We start from the raw sequence: 26695 nt of genomic DNA, 5'->3' as shown, positions 1-26695 counted from the left end.
GACAGCACAAGCCATGAGAGAAAGTCAGTAAGTAGCAGCACTCCTCATGGCCTCTGCATCAGCTCCTGCTGCCAGGTTCCTGCCCAGCTTGCGTTCCTGTCCTGACTTCCTTTGAGGATGAACAGAAGGGGAAGCATAAGGCAAGTAAACCCTTTCCTCCCAAAGTTGCTTCTGGCCGTCGTGCTTCTTCAGGTCAGTGATAACCCTAAGAGAGAAATTGGCACCAGAATCGTGGAGTTTCCCTGTGACAGACCTGACTGTGTCGTTTCGGGAAGGACTGCGGAAGGACTTTGTAAATTTGTGCTAGAGAAGTCTTTAAGTGTTCAAAGCTTGACGGACTGTTCTGTGGGAGGGTTGGAAGACAATGCCAAGAGCCGTCCAGATGATGGAGGCCCGGCTTGTGAAGTTCAGAGAGACGATGAAGACTGTATTCCGGCCCTTTGCTCTTCTGAATTTAAGACTCTACGGTTCTGGTCAGCTGGGGCTGAAGAGTCAGCCATGACCAACCAGAGAGCAGCACCCCTGAAGCCAAACAACTGCTTTACCAGGACTATCGGTGTTGGATAGTTGGAGCCGAGAAATTGGTGGTGATAAAGAAGAAACCAGCTTCACCGATGTGAAATCTTTCGCAAGGTGTTTCCTCGGGATCAGTACACAAAAGCTGTGTTGTACAGGTGGCCAAGGTTGTACCTTGTGCTAGCAGCTGAACTTGGTCACGTGAAAGAGTCTCCCAGGTGGTGTCGGTTCTGGAGGCATGAAAGGGGTCATGGAGAGCAGATGGAGCTCCACACTTGGAGAGGCCAGGAGAGGCCTTTGGTGAAAGCGCAGCCCAGTTGCAGCAGAAGACCCCAGAACTTTAGAGATGCCAATACCTTGGGATAACAGCAGCCCTAGAGTGGGGTCCTGCCTGAGTCTAGATGACGAGCTGGTGCGCTGCAGAGGGCGGAGCCGGGAAGGGACCCAGGCCCTTTGAAGAAACCTGGAAGATGGTGAGTTCTGGATATTGCACACTGAGTGGATATTGACATGGTTGGAGTTTGGTTTTGCTTTGAGCTAATTATGACATGCCCTGGTTCTTTCCTCTTGAAATAAAGTGTTTAACTTATTTTTGATTCCATAGGAGCCCACGGTCGAGAGACTTGTGATTATAAAAGACTTTGGGTTACAAAAGAGACTGGACATTTAAAGTGTTTGAATTTGCATGACCGTAGGATATTATAAGTTTCTAAAATATTTTATACTGTGATGTTTATATCAATGTGTGATCTTGGGATGGGCTGAACAGTGATGCATTTATGTGTCAAGTTTGCAAGGGTTCAGTCGTGCTGACCAGTTTTGTGTTACTGGGCACGAGGTAGGGTTATCAGAGAAAAAGGAACCTCAACTAAGAAAATTGTTTCCATAAGATCAGGCCATAGGCGAGCCTGCAGGGTATATTCTTAATTAGTGATTGATGGGGCAGGGCCCAGTCCCCTGGGTGGTGATATCCATGGGCACGTGGTCTTGGAGTCTATAAGAAAACAGTATTAGTCAGCCAGGAGGAGTAAGCAGGTAAGCAGCAACCTTCCATGGCCTCTGCATCAGCTCCTTCCTCCAGGGCTTAGACATGTTTGAGTTCCTGTGCCGACTTCCTTCAATAGCAGACTATGACGCGGAAGTGTAAGCCAAATTCCTTCCTCCCCAAGTTGCTTTTGGTGGTGGTTAATCACAGAAAGAAACCCTAACTAAGACACAGGGTAACATCTCTTTGAAAGGTAAACATTGCAGTAGAGATGACTAATATGTGAATCTGACGAATCATGATCTTCAAGTATTTTAAACTGAGAAACTAGCCAGACGATACTAAACATCTGTAAGTGTCACAAGTAAGCAACAAGCTTATGCTGAAGCGAATTAAAGACAGAGTGGCAACGAAGATCTTGTTAGAGATCTCTGCCTTTCACCGGGGCAGCTGCTGCCTGCGTGTTCTGGTGTCCTGGGGGCTCTGTAATGCTTGCTATGACCAAAAGGAATGAGGGCAGCACTTGGATTCTGTCTATTTCAATAGCTGGATGGATGTTTACAGTGAGGACACCACTTAGGTACACAAAGCATGGGTGCAACTTAAAAGTGAACTTTTATGCTGTGCCCTGCCTCAGGACATTGCCTTCTGTAGAATTTACCTCAAGGCTTTTGTGTCTTTGTACAGGTGCAGAAGTTCTGGAAGCTTACATAGACCATCACCTCAAAAGGACATGACAGCACTGGTAAGTTCAGTCTTTAAAAAGAATTACCCGTCTTAGTAACTATATCTGCAATCAGCCGGGATCATTTCACCATGATTGACACCTTGTTACAGGTTGATAACATGTGACACCATTGCTACCGAGTTTTGTCCATCCTTAGGCTACTTGTTGTTAGGGGGTTTTCCCTGTTAACTGAAACGTGTGTTGGAGAGAAGAAAATTGTGTGTAAGCAGATAAATGATTAATCAAAAGAAAGCCATGTAGAGTTGTGTTCATATATATGATTCTTTTTTATCAAAAGTCTTTCCATATGATATATTCTGATCATGGTTTGTCCTGCCCCAACTCTTCCCAGATCTTCCCCAGGTCCCTATCCATCCAATTCCTCACCCTTTCCTTCTCCCCACTTAGAAAGCAAACAGGTATTTATATTTCTGAAATTCAGTGTGGTCCCTTTCTTCTCGATAACTTCTTTTCTTGCTTCCTCCTGGGAGTGCTGGTCACCAACAGAGCAGATGGCTTCTGGCGTCTTTGGCTACCATCACTCCTAGCAGGCCCTGTCACTGCCTCACCCATCTTGAATGTCACTCCTGGACACTAAGGGACCTCCTTGGCCTGTGGTCCTCCGATCCTCAGAGGTCAGGATGACTTTCCACCTGTGCTCCCTGCCCCCAGATCTCTGAGGCCAGGCCCTCAGGTGATTTCTAACCAAGGGTTTGGAAGAGCCATTATGAGGGAATACCACTGCATTACTAGAGGCTTCTTTCTTGTCCATTTTAGTATTTGGGGATACAAACCGGCACCAAATTCCAGGGCAGAGTAATCCTCTGTGAGGTGAGACCTCGGGATTGTTTCATTTATGCACCGTGTTAGCCGGTTATGTTTTCCCCGGCAGCTATCTGGCTCTCCTTGGGTATCATTCCTCTTAACTGTTCCTATGGTTTCATTCTTTGCTCTCTCTCTCTCTCTCTTTCTTTCTCTCTTTCTGTGTGCACACGTGTGTGTGTGTGTGTGTGTGTGTGTGATATGAGTGTGTCAGTAGGTCAATTAGAGTGTGGGTGTCCTCCTGAGAGCACGCCCCCACTCCGACACCTCAGCACAGGCAGGGTACTTGATTCTGCTGGGAAACAGGAAGGGGCTTTCGGCTGACTCTGAACTAGCACTAATGAGCTCCCTGACCTTGAGTGGGTCAGGCAGTTACTCCAGTGCTTTTTCTGTCACGTCGTCTGGACTGATTGCACAGGTCCCTTGGTTTTAAAAATCAATTTTGGGTTTCATGTGACACCGTGACACAGGCATCTGGTCTTGTCTCAAGAGTGAGATCCTGGGTGGCTACATTCTGATTCCGTCATGCCAAGTATGGCAGGGATTATGATGGCCTGCTTCCTTCTCTTACCCGGACATGCCAGACTGTGTCCTGCCCCTTTGCTGGTTTGAAGGAGACACAGGCTCTGCTTGGCCAGACTCGGCTCTAGATAAACTCCTCACGGGCTTTGCTTGTGGGTGAAGGCTTACATAGCTTCCCAGACACATCCTGGAAAGGCGAATGCAGTGTCTGCTTTCCAGGGTGATAGTAGCAGGAATATAGGGGTGTGGGACAGAATGTCTAGGATAACAGGAGTCACAGTGGTCCAAAACATTCCTGCAGTCTGCAGAGCATGGGTCTGCTTTGCTTACTGTGTGCTGCGGGACAGGGTTGCCCATACATACGCACGCACGCAGGCACGCACGCACGCACACACGCGCACTCTCTCTCTCTCTCTCTCTCTCTCTCTCTCTCTCTCTCTCTCTCTCTCTCTCTCTCTCAAATTAATCGGGGTCATTTTCTGCTAACAAAGGTCTCCGTGGTCAGAGATGCTGAGGGCAAAGTGGCATTCTCATTGTGCAGGGCACAGCAGACAAACCAGTGATCCCCACCCAGAAATGACAGTTCTCCCAGGCAAAGGGCCAGAATATGCCTTGTTATATGACCTACATCAAAGTGGCCGCCCTGCACAGGTGATCATCCGTGTGTGTGTGTGTGTGTGTGTGTGTGTGTGTGTGTGTGTGTGTGTGTGTGTGTGTGTGTGTGTAGAGCTGGCCACAGGGACGTTGCTCTCATACAGAGTCAACGGTGTGGGTTGTGGGCGGCTTACTGGTGGGGAGCAAGCAACCTATCACAGCCTGACTCCATGCTCCAACCCTGCGGACAGTCTGTGATCCATTCCCACTCCAAACAGTCTGCGACCCTGGGATGAGGCACAGCTCCATGGCAGAAGACTTGTCTCATGTGAGGCCTGGGGTTCAGTCTTTGGGATTGGCAAAGACAGATCAGCAGAAAGCTATGTCTCTAACAAGCCAGTGGGAGGGGAATGGAAACATAAGCAGCAACCTCAGTTTTGCAGTTCTAGTCTCTCTCTCTCTCTCGTTGCTGTGTCTAAAACATTACTTTTTATGTGTCTGAGTCTCTCCCTGCATGTACGTACGTATGTACATATGTATGTACACCTGTGCATGCAATACCTGTGAAGGCCAGCAGAGGGTGTCAGATCCCTCCAGAACTGCAGTTAAACACTTTTGTGAGCTGCCATGCTCTGCAAACACAGTAAATGCTCCCAACTGCTGAGCCATCTCTTCAGCCCCAGTATCTCCTTTTCAACACCCATCAAGCCTTGCTCTAGTATTCATAAGCTCGGGGAGATGGAATCATATCCTGTTGACATGCCCCCAGCACCTGTGTTTTTCTAAGGGCGGTTGTAACAAACTTCTCCCACTATTTCTCCCCGTGTTGTGTTGATCCAAAATAAACCTTTCCTTCCTTGGTGGTTTTGGTCAGGTGTTTTACCACTGCGGTGAGGCGCTAAAAGGAGTTCACACATTTGGCTTTCAGCTTGAACCTGTGGCATCTGCCCTTACTTCCGGACAAGGTCTGATGCACCACCCGTCCCTGGGTTTGTAGGTAGCAATATTGACCCCATCAGAAACACAGTAAGAAACACACATTGCCCAAAGCGTGTGCTGAATGTGTTTCTCCTGACATGATTCCAGTCGTGCAAGTCCAGCGTCTCTGCTTTATTCTTCCTACCGAAAGAACAGCTGCCTCCTTGTGCCTAGAATGATGCTTGGGGGGGCGGGGGTTCTGCAGTTAGCTGTAGACACATTATCATGAAGAGGACTCTGTCTCTCCCACACACCGGGCCCCCTCCTCATGATCTAAAACATAAGCTCATAGAACAAACGGACGGCTGACAGCCTCTCCCCTTCCAGTCGAGCTCGCTCCCATGTTGCTGAGGAAACATCCGAGAGGAGGAAAACGGGATCACCCGCCCTAGGAAAAGCACCGCTTCACTATGTGACAAAGCAACTAGTGTCAGTAACGAATCCTCTCCTTAGCCGGTGTCTGCCGTGGGCTGGTTTCAAGGACAGATGGCGTCCTCTGCAGCCAACGCTCAGCTCTGCGTGTCCGGATACAGATGAGACACGTCAGATGTGTGTGGAGCAAAGCTAGCAGGCTTAGGCTTGCTCCCGTTTTTGACACAGAGGACTCCACCATACCAGGGAAAGAGGAAAGGCTACCCCTGCTAATAAATCAAGCTTTACTTCACATCCCTTCTGTTTCCTTCGGCCTCGGAGGGTTTGGGAGAGCATGTAGATGTGATGTGGGAAGGTCTCCACACTCTCTTCTAGAAGGAAGATGAAGATGGCAGGAAAAATAGCAACCTGCCCTTGGTCCTCACCGGACACGGACTGGGCATCAGTGGAGGAGGAGATGGAGGACTTAGTTGAACATTTGAGGGCTTTCCTTGGAGGATCAGGTTACCAGTCTGTCTGTGCCTAGCACCATTGTGAGTAGCTAAAGGTCTAATCCAGCTGCCTGCTGCAGGAAACATGATCAGTAGCCTACAGGGCCCCCATGTACTCTCACCTCTCAATGTTTGTCCAAAATAAGGATAGGGAGCCGTCTCTCCCCCACAGCCTCCATGCTCAACAGCAACTGTTACAGTATCATTGGGAGTCGCCACTCAACAACACCTCCAGCCCTTCCTTATGCGTTCATTGTGTCTCAGAAATACTTTGAAATCGGTCAGTCTGACTCTAGGACCGGAGAGTGTGACTTTGAACTTGGCTGGCTCATTCTATAACCCGTAGTACAGAAAAAGTTGAGATCAGGAAAACAAAACACCATAAGCAACAGGGCCCAGTACATTCGCTTGAATGGAGTGGAGGATTAATTTACTTTTTCATTTCCAAATGGCTTCTCACTTGACTGCAAACAATTAATATCACACAAAACGAAATTTGGGAGAGCAAATAGCCCTTTGCCTGAACTTATGTATTGGGTGAGGAGGCAAACCAGAGTGACCCGAAGAAGACAACTTTTCCCGTGTGCTTGAAATAAGAGCGAATCTTTGCTTGCAACTAACAGCTCACAGGTCCCAGCCTGCTGCTGGAGAAGTTGTGTCAACTTCAGGGTCACAGGGGCAGGGTGACAACTAAAACAGTCTGGGAGCCGGAAGGTGTTATTATAGGACGGGAACCTGTAGTTTCAAAGCCTGGCTGTTTCATGTTACCTCTCTCTCTCTCTAAGATCTCCTGGAAAATTCTAACCTGTCTCATAACTAAAGGGAACTGTTAGAGTAGAGCCTATCTAGGAAGCTGCTTTTTGTTTTTGACCATGTAGTATTGGTATTTTATTTTTGGAAAATAATTTGAGTTTTCCAGACTACAAACTGGGTCCTTTTGCACAATTTGGTAACTATTCTCTCTCTCTCTCTCTCTCTCTCTCTCTCTCTCTCTCTCTCTCTCTCTCTCTCTCTCTCTCTCTCTCTCTCTCCCTCCGTCCCTCCCTCTCTCTCTCTCTCTCTCCCTCCCTCCCTCCCTCTCTCTCTGTGTGTGTGTGTGTGTGTGTGTGTGTGTGTGTCTCTCTGTGTATGTGTTTATATATATGTGTATATATATGTATGTATGTGTATATGTATATACACACATATATTTACATGGATGCAGAGGCCTCAGTCTTAGGAAAATATTGCATTTCATTTTGCTGGCTCCCCTCATCCCCACTTCTAGCTTGGTGTGGGCTAATGTATGGAACATATATTTATTCCCACACACATCTCTTCCATGTTGCACACTTAAGACTTTCCCCTGAGCATCTTGAGACTCTCGTTACTGCAACGTCTAAGGAAACATCTCTTTTCAACTTGTTATTTTGTCACTATATTTTGAATATTCCCATTTCTCCGTCTACAGTGACACACAGAGATGTCTCATTACCCGCCTTGTTTAGGCGGTGATTAACACATCATTAGCATAGGATGAGTTGGGGAAATTGTTAAAGACTGTTGAAAAGTGTAGTAACTGTTAATAGTCACCAACTGTTCATAAGGCATTTAGCTTAATTTGTAAGAAACCGTAGCGTTTGGGGCTTCACCAATTCACATAAAAATTTGCCAACTGTAATGGTCGTTTTTGCTTGTGGGCTTATGATTGGTCTCTGCCCGGGGTCAGGAAGGATTTCTCCCCATGCTAGGGTTTTATGGTTAGGGGCATCATGGGGACTTTTTGTGTTCTTCTGTGACATCTGGCACCAGCTACAGCCATGCACAGATCTCCTGACTCAATGGACCATTCCTTCTCCTGCAGAAAGCTGTGTGAATTTTAAGAAAGCACTCAGGAGTGTCTGTAATGGAGGCCATGTGTTATCAATTAGAGGGCAGAGAGAAATTAGCTTTTCCTAGCTCATTGCCATTCCCCACAAGGAAACTTCTGTCCTAAGAGAAACATAGCACATTCTAAAGCTGTTGGGTCAAGGACCATTGGTGACTTTTGCCAGACTAGGGCAGCAGTCACCCCTGGGTACCTGGAATGGGCAGGCCAGGCTTTCTTGCACCTGAATGTCACACACACGGACACACGGCACCAATCTTCTCCAGTGTACGGAAAACAGCTGCTTCTTGGAATAATTTTAGGAGCGCTGAGCAGTTTCCTATGGCCCTGAATAATCCCTCCTAACTTTAGCAGCCCATTTCCAATGAAAAAAAATATTTTCCAATCGCGGCAGTCCCTTGCTTCCGTGTCCTTATAGTAACACGTTGAAGGGAAGCCATTTCTGGTCTGATGAGGCCTATTTATACTGAATAAGCCTTGTCCAGAGATTTCCAGTGGATGGCATCTGGATGCACATGGAAGCCTGGAAGGGAGCTGTAAGGATGGGTGGGAACTCACTACCTGCGGGCAGGGAAGACAAGCGGGAAACGAAGGAAGAACAGCATAGCCCTCTGGAGCACGAGTCCTCATAGGTCTTAGTAATAAAAACCCGGAGTCAGGTATCGGGTAAACGCTGAAAGGTCAGAGAAGTAAAGGAGCAGCCACAAGGGAAAACTCTTACCTCTATTCAATCCTCGGGCCAAAGGGGTGACCCTGTCCTTACGGATCCTCAGACTGAATGCCATCATGGCCTCCCATCTCCTCCTGATGTGTGTTCCTCTCTCTGCCCAGCCACATCGCTTCTGCCTCCACCTCCTGAGTGCTGGGATTAAAGGTGTGTGCGCCACCACTGCCTCCTGGCCTCCATGGCTCCCTGCTGTAGCTAGCTCCACACTCTGATCTTCAGGCAAGCTTTATTTGTTAGATCACAAACCAAAATATCACCACATCCCTCTGCAAGGACTGGCTGCTGACCAGAGAGCTTACGGGTCAGTGGGATTTGAGAGTCAGGATCTGACAGCCTCCTGGAGAGTCGCAGGGTCGGCTGACAACTGTGTTTCTGTGGAAATCTCCTGATCACACCCCCCTTCTCTTACCCTCTCTTGCAGGAGCATGGTCCACCCCTTCAACATGCCCCGGGGCTCTGCCTCCCCATGTGCCACTTTGCATTGGCCCTGGTGGACTGACTCCCACTTGTTGGTTTCCAGAGTTGTAGTTTTAGAAAAAGAAACGTTTTTTCTAAAGGCATATGACAGTGTCTCAAGTCTCTTGTGTGTCACCCTCTGCCTTGAGAGCCCCAGCCTTGCAAGCATCTCCTACAGATCCTATCAGCTGAATGGCAGTGATGTATGCATGAAGGACAGCACCCCATTGCAGTAGGGCATGCCTGGAGGACAGCGCCCCACATCAGGGTTAAGGCTGTTTGCCCTGTGGCAGTGAGGAATAGAGAGAGAAGTAAGAATGTGTTAGAATGGCAACATGTCATTCAGGGGCAGCCTTCCAGTGACCACCTCTTAACATTCTGTCTCCTACTAGTGTCACAAGCTGGGCACCAAACCTTACATGGGCAGACTTTGGGGAGGTTTCATGAACAAATTATAGCAGATCTCTGCTGTCTTCACTTTATCGTTTTTCTTTTAAAATAGCTTGAGAAATTCAACAAGCACACGATGTGTTTGGATCAAGTCACCCCCTTTTATCCCCACTCTTATTCCTCTGCCAGCGTTCTCTCCCAACTTCATGTGTTTCTGTTATCCCCACTGGGTCCACTTATATGCATGAGTATAGGGCCACTGCCTGGAACATGGACAGCCTCTTGGGTGCCTTATCCTCAAAGATAACATGTAATGTGAGCTTTCCTAAAGACGTTTGGCTGTTTGGACCCAAATAAACACACACAGACTTATATTAATTATAAAATTGTTGGCCGGTAACTAGGGTTTCTCATTGGCTAGCTCTGTCTTAATTATTAAACAATTTCTATTAATCTAAGTATTTCCACATGGTCTTACCAGAGAAGGGTCCAGACCTGCTACTCCTTTGGCAGGCTACATGGCGACTACTGTGGTGAGCTGTCTCTGCCTACCTTTCCCAGAAGTCTCCTGGACTCCTAGTCCCACCTATCTTCCTGCCTCATTGGCCAAACAGTGTTTTATTCGTGAAACAATAAGAGAAACATATACACAGAAGGACATCCCCCATCAAAAACACTCTCCTTGATCTTTGTCTTAGGGTTTCTATTGCTGTGATGAAACACCATGACCAATAGTAACTTGGGGAGGAAAGAGTTTATTTGTCTCACACTTGCACATCACTGTCCATCACTGAAGGAAGTCAAGACAGGAACTCAAACAGGGCAAGAACCTGGAGGCAGGAGCTGATGCAGATGCCATGGAGATAGGGGCTTACTTCCTATGGCTTTCTCAGCCTGCTTTCTTATAGAATCCAGGACCAGCAGCCAAGGGATAGATTTACCCACAATGGGCTGGGCCCTCCTACACCAATCACTAATTAAGAAAATGTACAGTAGTCTTGCCTGCAGTCCAGCCTTTTAGAGGCATTTTCTCAGTTGAGGCTCCCTTATCTCTGATGACTCTATCTTGTACCAAGTTGATACATTAGTCAGGACAATATGGCACAGATCATGTACATGCTGCTACAGTTCCTGTGGATTCATATATTCAACGCTCTGCTGTGTTCTGAAAACTTTTTAAGGCATCTCATCAGGTGAGGAGTACTTTTCAATTTTGATCCATGTTTCCCCATCAATGAACTTTCACTATTTCAAATATGTGTCAGGGATTTAGAGGTAGCCTTTGGTCCATTTTTCTTTTTACTTTTTGCCTGCCTTTCCTTTTGTGATTAGTAAGATTATTTCATCATCTTGGATATCAGCTTGTCAAATACATCACCTTCTCCGGGGTGTGGGCTCTGCTAATGAGATTCTCTCATTGGTAGACAGAAGCACAGGAAGTTGGTCTTGTTTAGTCTGCTCATGTTTGTGGATTGGGTGCCCACCCTCCAGATCCACTGACCAAGGCTCTAAGCTCAGGAGTGGAGGTTGGTTCGGGTTGGACGGAGTCATGGGACTTTTCTGTACTAAACTGGGGGCCTTTAAAAGAGGCAGCATGAAAATTGTGTTCTCTTCATCTCTCTGCTATGCTAAGATTCATCGAGGAAGTAGCTGTCCCCAAGCCAGAACTGAAGGGTAGCCACAGCAGCGTCCTTCCATGAATGAAGGTCCTGACTCAGACTTCAACTGCAGAACTGGAGAAAAGTGTGTGTGTGTGTGTGTGTGTGTGTGTGTGTGTGTGTGTGTGTGTGTGTGTGTGTGGCCCATGTGTACGCATGAAGAGGATAGAGAACAACCCCATATTTCAATTGTCATCCCTTGGGAGTCATGTACCTTACATTTTGGAGCAGTGTTTCTCAATGGTATTGAATCCTTACTAGGGCAGCCTGAACCTACTCTTTTGCTTTTGGCATCCTGTTTAAGAAGTCTTGGTTTGTTTTAATATTGCAAGGATATTTTCTTTATAACCTGTATTGTTTTGGTTCTCATTTAGATCTATGACTAATTTGAGATTAATTTGTTTGCTTATGGTATGAGATGGGTCTACTACAATATCTGTAAACACCCAATTAATCCAGAACAGTTAATTGAAAAGATCATCTCTCCAATTGTGCACTCTTATTTTTATCACAAATTTGGCAACTGTGCATGTGTGTTTGTGTCTGGTTCTAGGCGTCTGGTTCTAGGCTCTTTATTCTTGTAGCAAAAACTATATCTTCTTAAATTTTATTGTCTTATAATAAGCCTTCCTCTTGGGTTAGTTTTGTTCTAATTTAATATCATGATTCTTTCGGTACATACTTAATTTCCATATGATCTCAGAATGAGCTCATCAAATTTTATTTTTTTAAAGACATTATTGAAATTCAACTGAGGATCACACACTACAGGTTGGCTGAAGAAAAGATATTTTTTACAATTGAATTTTACAATGTCTATAAATAGACCATGTTTATTTTTCAGTATCTCCAGGTAATAATTTACAGTTATGTTTTAATATCTTTTAGGGGTCTTTGAATTACTTCTGAATTTTTTTAGGCATTTAATAATTTTTGATATTTCATAGAAATGTACTTAGAATTACATATTAATTTATGTAACAGATTTGATTACTTCAGTTAGCAGTTACTTCAGTTAGTAAAGGTTTTTTTGAGACTGTATGGACTACAAAACAATACCATAACATGTACAAACGGTGATGAATATGTTGCTTATTTCCTTGTGTGTGGCAAGGTAAATGGCTGTCCTCAGTGCAGTGTGGAAATTAACTCAGGTGTACCTAGATCTCATGACTGTACTAATTTTTTTTATGTGATAGAGACTGTGACCAAAAGGAACTTAGGAAGAGTTATTTGGATTATGGCTTATAGTCTATGGTGAAAGGTAGTCAGGGCAAGACCCTAGAGGCAGGACCTGGAGCAGAGGCCACGAGGAATTGCTGACTGGTGGCTCTCTCTCCAGGGCTTGCTCAGTCTGAGTTTTTATGTAACCCATAAGTATAGTGGTGGCATCACCCACTGCTGTTGGCCTTGTTACATCAATTGTTAGTCTAGAAAACGTCCCCCAGACTTGCATACAGCCAGTCTGATGGAGGCATTTTCTCAATTTAGGTTACCCTTTCACAGATGACTCTATAGACTGTGTCAAATAAGCAAAACCAACCGGCACAGACTCCCACTGGCTAAATTTAGTTCTGACTTCCCAGCCATAAAGATGTTAGAAGATGTTTCCAGTTTTGTCTTCTTTTCCTAGAAGCTCTTCTGAGAGCAGAGGGGCTCCAGTTTTCAAGAGTTTCCATGTTTCTGTAGTCCTACATGGGGCACTGACTCCCAGCCTTGGAATAGACACTGTTACTATGGTAATGCTAAGGAGAGACTATGCTTGGATATACAAAGGCTGTGTGTGTGTGTGTGTGTGTGTGTGTGTGTGTGTGTGTGTGCATGCATAGACAAGAAGTGTACATAATCCAAGAGAGTTTTAAACTCTTACCTCTGGCTGACTCTGGAGCTTCTTTCCAGAATGGAGTTCAATCAAATATGACCCAATTTCAGTCAAATGCCTGCACATTTAGGGGCTGTCCAACAGAGAAATCTTTTGTAAAATAATATCCCAGAAGTTTGAGGAATGTGTATGTCATAAGCACTGAGCAACAAACTAACAGAATAGAAATCTCGGGGGCTGCACATGGCAAGAATACACATTACAGGGTTGGGGAAATGCAGAGCAGCAAGAGGAATAATGAACATCTACAGCAAACCTTGAGGACAAAGGGACATGATTCCTAAGGTTGCCAAGCTGTCATGAAGAGTGTCGAGCTTTCAAAGAATATGCAAATGATGGCATTGGTCTATAAATAGGCAAAGGGATCAATTGGAAGTGTCCCCAAAATGTTCCAAAGCCTTGGTTTTATTACACAGATAATTTTATGTCATCTCTCTTAAATATATTCAAACACCAAAGGGACCCGTTGAAAGCAGAATGAGAAGGAAGTCTCTGCAAAACAGAGCATAAAAGACAAAAATCATTTTTAAAACTCAGTAGTTATCACATGGTTGAAAGTTATATTATCTGAGGTGAGAAGTTAACTGTAGAAGTCCAAAGCAAATTGAATAGGCAAAAATGTAATGACAGTTATAGTCTACAAAGAACACCCAGGAAACAGCTCAAAAATATAATAAAAAGTGAGAATGTAATAAAATGATGTAATAGAAAACATGCATTTAACATGCAGTAAAAGAAAAGTGAAGGGAAATGTGATCTATGGAATACAAATGTCATTGTGGATGATCACATGAAATGTGGGTGTGTTGCTTAATACAGAAAGCAGAGTTTGTCAGAATGGGTTTTAAAAAATCCTTTGCACAATGCTTTGACTTTAAGACATGAATAGGCTGAAAGAAATAATGAAAAGATGTATCACATAGTCAAATCCAAGAGGAACCCAGGTAGTAGGGTGTAAATCACTCTGTATTTGGAGGGGTTTATAAAGGCACAGCTGCAACAGTCATTTCATACAGAAGGTTTCACTGTCCTAAAACCCCTCTTTTCTCTATTGAGCCAATTTTTTATTTGATATGGAAACATGGATTCTCCTCACTGCCTGGGTAGTTTCTGTCTTCCCAGAATGCTGTGCCATTAGAATAGAACCATTGTATGGAAATAATTAATACAGACTGCTTTAAAAACTACAATTTGTTATTAAATTAATGAAATATAATTTAAATGTTATGGTTAGTAAGAGATAATAAGAAACTTGGGTGTATCATATGAAGTGGTATAGACAATAACCCTTGATTTCTTGGGAGATATTAGCTATGAGATATTTTCTTTAGTTTTTTTGAGACAGGCTTTCTCTGTGCAGCTTTGGTTGTCCTGGAACTCACTCTGTAGACCAGGATAGCCTTGAACTCATGGAGATCTGCCTACTTCAGACTTCCAAGTGCTGGGATTAAAGGTGTGTGCCACCACCACCTGGCAGCTGTGAGGTTTTGGAGGACATTTCCATTCCTGTGAGGGGGAAATGGGTAGGGTATAGACTCTTGTCATTTCTGAGAACCTTGCTTGATTTCCCCTGGAAGAGAGATTGAAGATTCAGCCTTAAACTCTTGGTGCAAGTTCAGGAGATAGAAATAGATAGATGATAGATAGATAGATAGATAGAGAGAGAGAGAGAGAGATACAGAGATAGATATAGAGGTAGATACAGAGATAGATACAGAGATAGGTAGATGACAGAGATAGATATAGAGATAGATAAATGATAGAGTGATGATTGATGATAATAGAAATAGATAGAAATAGGTAGATGATACAGACAGAGATTTAGAGATATAGATAGATGATATAGATAGCAGATATAGATAGACAGATAGATACAGACAGACAGACAGACATGAGACAGAGAGGGCGAGCACAGGTCCACACTCCCATGAATGTGCAAGCAGAGGACAAAGGAGAAACAGTGGTATCCTCTTTTGTTTTCTGCTTTACTGCTTTGAGACAGGGTCTCTCACTAAAACACACACTCACTGGTATTGCTAGGCTTGGTGGTCAGAGAACTCACAGTGTGCATCACCCATCTCTGTCCCCTAATGCAGTACTGGGGTTAGAGGCATAGGTGGCCACACCCCAACGTGGGTATTTGATCCCGGGTCCTCATGCTTATGTACCATGTGCTCCTCCACACTAAGCCATCCATCCAGCAGCCCCAGAGATTTCCCATTCAAAAAGCCAGGGTGTACAATATACTGTACATCTTTGAGGTAAGGATGGAAAACACTTTGAATGAATATTGTTGTTACTATTATATGTTTTAATAAATACAGTCAGGGGATCTACTGTCCCCAAAGGTTTCAGAAATCATTCTGCATTTGGGCACAGCAGTATTTCTAAGACCAGTTGTTGTTGTTTGATTTAAGACACTTGGGAGTTTTTCAATCTCACACTGCCCTCCACCTATGGATCGCATTTGCGATCTCCAGGCTCTAACTTGGACAGCGCTTTCCATCTTGGGAGCTGAAGACAGGTGCTGTCTATCCACAGCAGACTTTATCATGACACCTTATCTGAATGGTTTCTCGTGGCCACTACTCACAGTGAGATCACTTAACAAGCTCTATAACCATGCAGTAAGGAGATCCCAGGACATTATTTTCCTGTTGTATAATTTCCTGTTTGTAGCCTTGTTTCTCCAGGTCTCCCTCTGCCTCTGTAGGAGAAGACTTAGACATGGTTTGGAAAGGATTCTAGGTTTTCTGAAAGTTGCTGGTTATGTCTTAGGCATCTAGGCAATAGAATTGGCATTTGCAACAGAGTGTATGTTCTTGACAAAGATGTCACTGGTGGACCAATCCTGGAATTGTCTGAACAAATTTTTGCTTATTTACTCATATGCTGTATTTAAGTGTCCACAATCTGCAGCGTTTTGTGCTTCTGCCAAAGTATGAAGGCAGCAGAGTGTAAAATGTGGTTCACCCCTGTCAGTAGTAATTAATCTATTGAAAAGGCAGCCCACAGACATAGCAGGAGTTTATTAATGTATTCAATTGTAACATTTGAGCTACTGCCCATAAAAAGAACTTCAGTCACTTAAGTGTCTCAAGCTGGCATTATAAGCTAAATAAGAATCTATAATCTCTAATTGGACATATGACCATGACTTTTAGAGCTGTACAATGGGCAAATATCAGAGCATGGGTGGCCTTGATTCCGTGTGAACAGGGGCTGTGTTTGAGTAACTTAGAGGCCCTGTTTGTGCGTAGAGACCAAGGTGAAGATGAGTCTAGAGTTGCCAGGCTACTGTAGGTCCCAGTGTGTCTGAAGCAGTGAAGCCTTGTAAGATAAGTTTGTCCCGAACCCAATGGGAGGACTAGGCTCAGGAGGAAAGCAAAAGTCGCAGAGGATATGAGGACTGCAAGGAAGCATGGGAAACCAAGCTGTCAGTCATTGCCGAGTATGATGTATTTGGCATTTGCCATTTAAACTCACCTTACTGAAGCAGAGGTCTGGGCTGGGTGTGTGGGAGATAGGAAATTGCCTTAGAGAATATGGCATGCACGCGACTGAGCAGCAATGGGGAGCCATGAGCGTGTCCAAGCAGGAGACGGGGTGTCACAAATCATCACTTCTAGTGAGTGAACGGTTTCTTCCATTTGAGTCTTTGGCAAAGGGTGGCTGGGTTCAGGGTGACTTACACTGTGATACGTATTTTATAAAATACGAATTAATTAATTTCAATCACAAACCTTGTAGGGCTGTGGTTTTCCTCAGCGACAGAATGCTTGGCTCCACTCTACGCAGACCCCAGCCTTGGAGGGATGCAGCTGGGCTTTCAAGTTGGCCCCATGCATTTTGCTCCCATAATTTGGCTGAAGATGAGCAGCCCACTCTCAAACACTGGCCTCTTTTCTTGTCTCACACAGTGGGAGCCTTCACTTTTCTTCCAGAAGGCTTATTCCCAATCCCACGTCCTATGGACGGACACTTCCTACAGAAAGTCACGCAGAACCACACAGGCTTCCAGTTTGTCTGGGTTCCTGCTGAGAGGCAGCGACTTAATGAAAACAAGGATGGCATCCCACTTCGGGAGTGAGATTTTAATGTGAGCAACTGGCTCATCTCCTTCACAGGGAGGAACACACAATCAGTCTGTCTCAGTTCACAATGGGCCCACCGGCCTCTTCTCACACCCCAGCCTGAGCATCCCTCTGGTGCCACACTGACATTTTGAACCTGGGATTATGAGACAGAGAGAAATACACTTCCTCATCTTTATACTGTAAAACCTTGCAAGTTGAAATATCACATTAAAAACTCCCGGAGCCTCAAAATTATTCAGAGGAGTGCATTTAAATGAACTTGGCAATGAAACATGAACTATTTAACTCCCCAGTGTATGCAAGCAGCCTCTCCTTTATTGTTTGGGGGCTCGTTCCTGTGAACAGCTCACCACCTCAGACTGCTGTTTGCTTTAATATTTTTCAATAATTATGTAATTAGTTCATCACCTCTCCCACACTCAGCATTTCCCTCCTAGCTACTGGGTTTGTTTACCGTGGGGACCTTCGGGAAGGTCCTGTGTATGGAATTATTAAGAGGGACCATTTATTGCTTCTCCTGCACAGTCATTCTCGACTCGACTCTGAACACTTTTATTCTCAACAACAAATGACGGCGCCTTGAAGCCACCGTGGTGCTTAGCCACTGGTCATCCTGGCGTCAGCCGATGACTGAGTCCACTCATCGCTCCGCCCGTTGTGATTGCTGAGCCTACGGACTCCATATTTGAAGTCAGTTCTTAAAACCCACGTATGGACATTGTACCAGCATCAGAAGGGTCTGGGTCATGGAGCTTGGACAGATGTGAGAGAAGGAAAACACTGAAATTCTTTCCAAGGGATGGAGGGAGAAATAAAGAAAATGCTCTTTATGCGATTTTTCATGACTATTTTTAATGCACTTAGGCCCTGTGAAGTTAAGAAGGATGACGGCATGGGGAGGGAAAGAGGCATTGAGGGGAAAGGAGAATCCTGCAATCCACAGGAGTTTGCTTTGAAACACAGTCTTAGTGCTTGTGGCTTGAACAAACGGATGAGCGTCGCCTGGAGGGTGCATTCTGCGGTGAGAAGGTTGCATGAACTCTAGGAATGACAGAGAAAAAGGTTATGGAAATGATCGCAGGTACCAAATGCAGCAGTGGGAACATCAGGTAGGCACCTGATGGCGCGGGAGGGGGACCTCTCCTGCAGGATTCAGATGCCATCTGCCCTTATCCTTAGCGTTAGGTAGTCAACCGCAATTGATTGCCTAATTGTCACAGACGCATTAGGTCAGAGGCAGAGGTCAGGAATGAATGTCTATGCAGGCAATTAAAGACAGCCGAGATAACACCCAGCTCTCCACCACATGAAGTTCTGAAGCCTTCAGGACCTTGATCTCCAACACTGTCTTTTTCAAGGTCCTTTATTCATAGTGCTGACTCAGGAGCGATGGGAGGATAAGGATACTCCCCCTTGGATGACAAGAGGACCCCCCCCCCACAGCTTCCCACAATGAGTGCAGCAGGCTCCATGCACATATGTGTCTCACCAAGAGACATGAAACAAATGACATACATATAGTTATAAAAATCTGCAGGGGAGCCAGGCGCTGGTGGCACACGCCTTTAATCCCAGCACCCAGGAGGCAGAGGCAGGCAGATCTCTGTGAGTTCGAGGCCAGCCTGGTCTACAGAGGAAGTTCCAGGACAGCCTCCAAAACAATACAGAGAAACCCTGTCTCAAAAACAAAAATAAATAAATAAAAAATAATTATAAAAATATGCAGGGGAAGTCAGCAAGGAAAACCCTCATCAGCCTCCCCAGCATCCGAGGGTTTCCCCCTCTCCCAGGAGGCCAGATGAAGTACCCAGTGGAAGAAATGGAACTGAGATGAGGTTTAGATTAATTAAGCAAAAATTTGGCAATGATCAACGCTGTTATAAAATTATGGCATTTGCCCGGCAATTAGTAAATTGACCATGACTTGAGGTATTCGATTTATTGTCATTTACTTGATTCATTTTGGGACAAATGTGTGTGTTAGGTATATTATTTCACAAAATTACCTAAAAATTGAGTTCTAGTGCTTCACTGATAGTTCCAATATTTATACTTTCTCTGTATTTATTTTTGAAAATTGCTGACACAGATTGTTTTCTCTATTACAACAGCTGTGTAAGAATGTTTTTTAAAAAAAGAATTGTCTTTTCCTTGTCACTCCAGTGAAGCACCTCAAGGCACCAATATGTGTCATCTGTGGTTTTCATTTGCAACAATGAAGAAAGCAAGGACAGCACTCAGAAAAACTTCATTTAATACCAATAGTTGCTAAAGACACAGATAAGACAATGTTGTCAACTTTTAATTTCCAAGCATGAGCAGGTAATATTAAAATATTCCTTAGCTACTAAGTATGCCTTGGTTTACACATACATGTATGGTTTACATACGTACGTATATGACTCACATATGTTTGTAACACACACAGGATAGAGAGAAAGGGGGGAGAGAGACACACACATGCACACACACACACATACAGAGAGAGAGAGAGAGAGAGAGAGAGAGAGAAGTGAGTCTAAGATCAAAATAGGTCCAAGACACGAATAATGAAGCAATTACAGAAGGACAGGACAGGGAAATTGTACTGCAGTGGCCACAACAAAGCACGTGTTTAATCAATGTACAATTATCAGTTCAGGGTAATTTGATTATGACCTCCTGGTAGAAGATCTTAAACTCTCTAAAGTAAACTTAAATTTTGTATTCATAGATGGCTTTTCTTTGCTCTGTGGCTTTCTTTTCCTTGAGGTGTCCCTTTGCCTTCCCGAGCTGTTTAGAAGTGGGCGTTTGATCACCCAGTGTATGCAGATGTTAATACTTGACCTTTATATCGTGGATTTCTAAGTGGACCCTTGCTGTGGAATATTCCTTTACATTGTGTGAATATATGTCGCTATGATTGGTTTAAGCTGGCTGGCCAATAGCTGAACAGGTGGGAAAGCCAAACTGAGAATGATGGGATGAGGAATGGGCGGAGTCAGAGGAGTCACCAGCCACTCAGGAGGAACGGGAGATGCTATGGTTAATAAAGGTACCTCCGCGTGGCAGAGCATAAATCAGGAGCATGGGTTAATTGAGGAGTTGATTTAGCTAGTAATAAGCCTGAGCTATCAGCTGAACGTTTATAATTCCTGTTGAGTCTCTGAGTTGGTTATTTGGGATCAGGTGGTTGGGATGGGAAACATCTGATCACAGACTCTCCTGTAGTTGGAGAACATCCTGTGTGTGACTATGATGCACTGTGATGATGACCCCGCCCGCGGAGGTGTCAGAAGAGCCTGCTCTCTGTGCTGAGTGGCCTCTGCCAACTGGAGCCTCGTGGCTGCTTTTATTTTTCTCAGATGTTGAAAGATCCTCTTCTATCCTGCTTTAAAATACCTCAGACTGTTTACATTTCAGAATTCATGTTGGCTCTATGTCCTATGCAGATGTCTGAAATTCTCTGAATTAAATCTGGGTTATATTGTCAATTCACATACAGTCTTTCCTTAAGAAACTCATTTCCAGTGATTTTAATGACTGCCTCGAGGACCCATTGCTGTGAACAAGTGGTTCTATTGTAAAATAAATGCAAGGTTAGTCAGTTAACGGCTTTATGCGCTACGAGCCATCAAGCTGAAATTTGCCCATGGCTGCTTGTCTCTGTTTGTGCTGGTCAATGGAAGATTAGCACTTGGCTACTATTTTAGAAGGGACATCACTTATTTCTGCCTCGTGGACATTTAGACATGGCACCTGTAGCTTTCTTCATCCTCTGAGGAAAGGAAACACAGAGATAAGACTTGGTGCCTACATGTGGTCTTCTGCCCATCGCCGTTGTCTGAAAGCAAAAGAAGGGTGTGTCTGATTGACAGAAGCAGATCATATTGGGTCACCTCTGGGAGCAGAGTAGTCACCCAGAAGGTACAACAAACCTGTCTTTAGCTCCAGAAAAATAATCCTATCTATCTATCTATGTATCTATCTATCTATGTATCTATCTATCTATGTATCTATCTATCTATGTATCTATCTATCTATGTATCTATCTATCTATGTATCTATCTATCTATCTATGTATCTATGTACCTATCTATGTATCTATCTATGTATCTATCTATCTATGTATCTATCTATCTATGTATCTATCTATCTATGTATCTATGTATCTATCTATGTATCTATCTATGTATCTATCTATGTATCTATCTATGTATCTATGTATCTATCTATCTATCTATCTATCTATCTATCTATCTATCTGCTTCTGGAGGTTCACCTCCCTTTGCAGGTGTTCCATGGACCAAGAACCAAAACTAAGTTACATATTGCTTCCTATTTATTTTATTAAAAGCACTAAGAATATCTCTCAACTTTCTCCCTTAGACTCAGGCCCTCCTAAGACCTTGTGGGAGGCTTCTGTGTGTTGAAAGCACTTGCTACAGGCACAATGGGCTCATTAGTCACCAGTAAGCCACTCATTAGCCCCAGAAGGACACAGAGAAATGTATCCCGAGAATCTGCGGCATAGTTAAAACCATACATTGTCACATTCAGAGATATGTAAGGTGGGTTTCGTTTGGCTAGTCTAGGAAGTGCTTGCCAGGGTGGCCCTGCCTTTACTTGCAGGTTTTCTGTTGTTGACTATAGCTGTGATGACCCAGTGCATGTGTCCTGTGTTTGCTTTTGGACACGCATGGACATGCACCAGCTTTCTGTGCACCAGCTCTCTGTAGTAGGCTTCCCCATGGAAGATCATGAGGAAAGGAGATAAAGCCATCTGTCCAGTGTATTTACAACCCCTGTTTACCTCATACCTATTGACAGCCCATCCGCCAAAGCAAGTGGTAAGCCCAAACTCCATTTCATGGGACTGGTACCTTTTGAGGGGTGTGGTGGGGATGGGAAGCAAAGTCTGCCCCCCGGCAATCTAACCTGCTATGGAGGCCCTCAGCCCCCCTGTCATGTTTAATATACCCATGGGTTATACTCCCCCAGATGCAAATGGGGAGATATTATAATTAATTAGATAGATGAGTGCAATTAACATTCTTCTTGTGACTAATATTGATTCAAAGCAGAGACAACAAATTCATGGTAAATGACTAATGAATTAATGACAACAGTTAGGAAGAGAATTAAGACACACAAACAATGTTCTTTCAGCACATGGGTCAGCCTGGTTTTCTCTTTGTTTAAATTGTGTTTTTATTAAGTCCATGAGATGAGATTAGTCAAACCACAGCACAGTGTAATGATAGAGCAATAAAATGCCTTGCATATTAAGCTTAGGCACTAATAGCCTGTTCTTTTCTGGAATCTAATTTGACTTCTTCCTTCCTTCCTTCCTTCCTTCCTTCCTTTCTCCCTTCCTTCCTTCCTTTCCTATGTAAATGTCATTTCTCTCTTTTTTTAACTGAAAATGTCCCTGGTATGTTTGATACTTGATTTAGTTCATTGCCTGAGGAAAATAGATTATGACAATAATACCTAGGTTGTAACATTTTAAATGGTGGTGTGCAATTAATATTTTCCATAAAACATAAAATGTGGATGTTCAAGGTAGCAAAGAGAGGTCATGAATCTGTAGGTTTCTTCTAAGCAGAATGTCCAGATATAGGGGGGAAGCATATTTAGAAAGGTAAATCCAAACACAAATGGGAAGGGAAGTGCTGCTAGTGGGCCCTAATTTATAGGCTATTTCTGGAAGATAAATGCCATCAAAATGAAGCAGAGGAGACCTTCAGTGGAATGTGAGAAGGTGCACTGCTCTTCAGAGGGGATGTGGGTACCAGCGGGGACCTGGGTGGGGACCCACATCGCGTAGCTACTGGAAATAATGATGCGGGTTATGAGTGTTTGTGTGTGTGTGTGTGTGTGTGTGTGTGTGTGTGTGTGTGTATCGAGGGACAGCTTGTGGAAGTCAGTTTGTTCTTTCTACCATGAGGGTCCTGAATTTAGGTCATCAGGAATTGGTGGCAGGAACCTTTATTCAATGGGACATCTTGCTAAACTCAAATTAGTGATTTTTAAGCCCAGAAGATGTCTGCATTTGAAAACAAATGGAGATAGTTGCACAGAGGAAACCACTTGTAAAAAACCTGTGCCAAGTGAGTAAACTCAGACTACAGAAGTCACAATTGGAAACCTATGTTAAGTGAGTGAACTCAGAGTACAGAAGTCAAAATTAAAGTACAAAGTCAAGTTGCCCTATGCATCCTGACAATTAACTCAGACTACAGAAGTCAACATTAAAGTAGAAAGTTAAGTTGCCCTATGCATCCTGACAATTTTTATCGATGTGATTATCTTTCCTTATAGACATCTATTAACAACACATAAGATGCTGAAAGATAAACACAAATGGGTCACTAGTCAATGTCCCTGCCTCAGTCTCTCAGTGTTGGGATGGTGGGTGTCAATCACCACACCTGGCCAAGTTTCAATTTTAATTACATTTACTATTTATTGTCATACCTGAGTCTGTATTCATGGTGTGCGCATGAAGGCAAGAACACAACTCGGGAAACTAGCTTTCTTATATCATGGGAATTCCAGGGATCAAACTGAAGCCATGTGGCATGGCAGGAAGCCCCTTTAACATTAAGCAATCCCTTTAGTCCCAAAAGTTTCAGTTATTTTTACAAGAGTACCCATCATAGAACAATGCTTCATCATTATTTATTCAACATCAACTCTTTCCACAGTAGATTTTTCTAGTGCCTCTGTCCAGTAGGAAGGGACAGTATAGACACAGTTCAATTCCAGACTCTATTCTCTTGCCTTGACAAAATTAAATTATTTGATTTTCAGTGTAACCCTTAAATCCATTAGTGTAATCCTTCCAAGTTTATTTATCATCAAAATTGCTATAGGTAGCCTCTCTTGTCTCCTCACAATATAATTTTACAATTAATCTGCTACTTGGAGTTGAATTAAATCTTTAAAATACGGACTTTGTGTCAATTCCTGGGGTAAGATGTTAGGTAGTGAGCTGTTAGTGAGAAGTGTGGTGATCATGAAGGATGTAGTCTATTCCAAAGTCAGAATGATCAGAATGACATCATCAGTCTCAAAGGGGTCAACAGGATGGCCAGAAACTAGGAGAAGCAGAAGAGCAATGTAGCCGAAAAGAGTGGGCATCATTCAGCTTCATCTGCAGTTCACTATCTTGGAGCTTCCACAGAGAACTCTCACAGAAGGTAAACGGGTTGAAGAAACTGGTGGTCCTATCTATGGGACATGCCTGCATTTCCTCCCAAGTCTTGCCTCCAGTTGATAGCTTTTGTGTGACAGCAACTCATCCTGTGGGATGGATCGGCACTCAAGAAGACATTGGCTTCATATCTTCCCAGGTCTCTGAAGGCAGTAGTCAAGTGCCATCTTGAATTGAGACTCATCAAGGCTCAGCTGCTCTTGGAACATGACACCAAGGACTAACAACGAGTCATCAAGAGATCAGCCGCCATAACCACTGACAGTTGAGCCATCAGGGAAAATTAATGGATACAGGGAGGGTCACCATGAACATTCAGAGCACAGAAGCCTTGGATTGAACAATTAAAGTCAGTGTATTTGGTAGACCCATGATCTGTGGGCAAGATCCAACCACACGATAGCCTTAGGATAAGTGACCCATCAGACTAGCTGTGATATTGAAGCCAAATGGTGGTCCAAACTCTGGAATATGTGGTGTGTACCATACACTCTACTGTTGGCAGAATTTGAGAACCCTCAAGTTCCCAGCAACCATTTGGTTTCTGTAGCAAAATTGTTTTCATGGATATTAATGCTGGGAAGACTTTTACCACGTGGTACAAGAACTGTATAGGACATCAGGATTCTGCTTAACTCACCAATGCCCTCGGGATATACCACTTCCCTTTACTACTGGTTACCTGCACGTGTATGAAGTTAAGGAGTCACTGAAACGGGATATATGACAGATTCAAAGGAAACTAGGCCTGGGTGGGAGGGGCTAGGAAGATTCCTGGTATGCAATGACAGGAATCTAAGAAGGGAAGATTGCTCTGGCAAATACCGGATACCGGATTAGTCTGAGTTCTAGACCAGCAGAAATTTGTTTTGTTTCTACTCTCTCAGTGATAGAGGACTAAGCCCTTATGTGTAGCCTGCCCAGGAAGACCCTTAATTAAACTGGATGGCATGTCATTCCAAACTGACAGGCATGTGAATCAAAGCAGAGAAGCCAAACTGAGAAACATGAATAATCAGGAGAACACAGTGCTCTGGGAGATTGGACATCTCAGATCCTGAGCTAAAAGCGCTGAAAGGGGTTTGATCCCCAGACAAGGGGTTTGTTTTTACTTTTAGAAATGTTCAATGATTTCAATTAGGATAAAATAAATGAAGAGAAGAAATCAATTTAATACTTACCTATGGAACAGGAATTTAGTTGTGTGGGTGGGAAATGAAGCAATGAAAATGAACTATTGACAAAAATGTTGAATAAGACAACCAATCAAGGAAAAGGTGAGGGGGTCTTACAAGATGGCTCAGAGAGTCAAAGCACCTGCTTCATAAGCCCAGTGCCCTTAATTCTATCTCTAGAATCCACGTAAAGGTGGAAAAAAGATAACCAATTATTCAAAGTTGTCCTCAGGCATTCACTATGGAAGGTGTACTCCCCTTTACCAACAGATAGTATGAAACAAAAGAAAGAATATCTGGAAGGTTGAAGAAATGCTGTTTTGTGACTGTAATATCTTAAAATATAAATGTGCATGGCTACTGCCCTTATGAACTCTAGGACATGATCAAGAAAAGAAACTGCACAGCCATTAGGCAGAAGAACTGGAAATAAGCACAGAGGGTTCATGCGATGATTTGTCTTGATTGACCAATTGATGGACTTTAGAATCACCATGGAACAAATCTTTGGGCATATCTGTGAAGGATTACCTATATTAGGTTAGTTAAGGTGGGGAGATACATCCTGAACATGGGAAGCATCATTCCATGAGTTGGAGTCTCAGACTACGTAGAAGGCAGAATGGGATCTGGGAACGCACATTCATCTCTCGGATTTCTGACTGAAGATGCAATGCTACCAGATGGTTCAAGTTCCCACTGCCATGACTTGCATTGTGATGAACTGTACCCTCAAGCTGTGGGCTAAAATAAACATTCCCTTTCTTAATATGGTTTTCCCTAGTATTTTTTTTTCATTCTAAAAAGTAAGTAACTAATAGTCATAGTATATACAGTTAATAAAATTCACAGCAGAAACCCCCTCAAATCTGGGGAAAGAAGCATTTAGCCAAACATGAGAGGCTTTTGGAATCCCAAATAGATATGTCCAGAGAATGCTATAGCATGTTGTAGTCGGGAATGCTAAGATTCCAGAAGAAATGGTGAGAAAAGCTATGCGAGAAACACCAGCCCACTCACAGATGCTAACTCTGCACACTCACAAAGGACCTGCCTATGGCAGCGCAACAGGCAAGACAAGCATTGAATGATGCATTCCAAAATACGTAACTGCCAGCCTGCATGACTATGTACAGAAAAGGTATGGTTTTCAACAGATAAATCAGAGTCCATTTCAGGATAGGTGTAGACTAATCAGACTAATCATATCCACCAAGTGTGCATTGCAGGAGAGAGTG

The 26695-nt window shown here is 43.8% G+C and overlaps 1 long non-coding RNA gene across 1 annotated transcript; it reads left to right on the top strand.

Moving 5' to 3' along the window:
* Positions 1–26226, top strand: LOC110343369. The gene is made up of 3 exons (XR_005869602.1): positions 1–989; positions 2189–2246; positions 24422–26226. It is a non-coding gene; the product is annotated as an uncharacterized LOC110343369 (long non-coding RNA).
* Positions 26227–26695: the final 469 nt, after the last annotated feature.

Source organism: Mesocricetus auratus, unplaced genomic scaffold (assembly GCF_017639785.1).
Source record: "Mesocricetus auratus isolate SY011 unplaced genomic scaffold, BCM_Maur_2.0 Super-Scaffold_100018, whole genome shotgun sequence".
Taxonomy (NCBI): Eukaryota; Metazoa; Chordata; class Mammalia; order Rodentia; family Cricetidae; genus Mesocricetus; species Mesocricetus auratus.
Note: the sequence above shows the minus strand (reverse complement) of the source record. Positions and strands in the feature narration are given on the sequence as shown.